The sequence below is a fragment of the Orycteropus afer genome, unplaced genomic scaffold, assembly GCF_000298275.1.
Source record: "Orycteropus afer afer isolate SDZICR_OR568_19922 unplaced genomic scaffold, OryAfe1.0 scaffold00719, whole genome shotgun sequence".
Taxonomy (NCBI): Eukaryota; Metazoa; Chordata; class Mammalia; order Tubulidentata; family Orycteropodidae; genus Orycteropus; species Orycteropus afer.
In genome coordinates, this window is record NW_006922306.1 from 966,403 (window position 1) to 967,830 (window position 1,428).

Below are 1,428 nucleotides of genomic sequence, written 5' to 3' on the forward strand. Positions count from 1 at the left end.
TGCATTGTAAATTTTGGTCAATGACATGTGATAAAGTATATGTGAACTGCTGTATGAAAAGTGAATTTACTCTGTAAATCTTCACCCAAATCAAAATAAAATTTTAAAAAAAAGATTAATAAAATTGATAAATCATTGGCATATTTAACAAGGGAAAAGAAAGAAGATACAAATAACCTGAATAATAAATGAAATGGGAAACAACACAACAGACCCACCTGAAATAAAAAAGATAGTAACAGAATATTATGAAGAACTATACTCCAATATATTTGAAAACCTCAACGAGATAGACAAATTTCTAGAAACAGAAGACTTACCTAAATTAACACAGTCTGAGATAGAACACTTTATCAGATCCATAAAAGGAGTAACTGTGCGGGTTATAAAAAATTGCCCACACAAAAATTCCTGGTCCATATGGCTTCACTAGAGAATTCTATAAAACGTTCTGAGAAGACCTGACACCTATACTACTCAACCTATTCCATAACAGAAAATGATGGAATACTCCCAAACTCATTCTATGAAGTAAGCATAACCCTCATGCTAAAATCAGGCAAAGACAACAATAAAAAGGAAAACTACAGACCAATGTCCCTCATTAATATAGACACAACAATTTTCAACAAAATCCTAGCCAAGAGGATCTAACATCATGTGAAAGAAATAATACACCATGACCAAGTGGGATTTATACCAGGTATGCACAGATGGTTCAACATTAGAAAAGCAATCAATGTAATCTATCCCATAAATAAAACAAAGGAAAAGAGCCATATGATCATATCAGTTGATGGGGAGAAGGCAGTTGGTAAAATCCAACACCCATTCCTGATTAAAAATAAAATAGGAAAAAAAGAGAAATTTCTCAATATAATAAATGACATATATGCAAAACCAATAGTCAACATTATTCTCAATGGAGAAAGACTCAAAGTTTTGCTCTTGTGAATGGCAATCAGATAAGGATGCCCTCTATCACCAGTTCTATTTAATATTGTATTAGAAGTCCTAGCCAGGGTAATAAAGCAAGAAAGAGTAATAAAAGTCATCTAAATTTGCAAAGAAGAAGTAAAACTATCTCTAATTGCAGATGACATGATGACATACATAGAAAACCCGAGAGACTTAGCAAGAAAACCATTGGAACTAATAGAAAGACTCAGCAAAGTAGCAAGATACAAGATCAGCATACAAAAATAAGTTGGATCCCTCTACATCAACAAAGAGGCCTCTGAAAAGGAAATAAGGAAAGCAGTACCTTTTATAATAGCTACCAAAAAGATTAAATACTTAAGAATATACCTTACCAGGGTCTCAAAAAGGCCTATACAAAGAAAATTAAAAAACACTACTACAAGAAACTGCAAGAGTCCTACATAAATGGAAGAATATTCCATGTTTACAGATAGGAAGACTGAATAT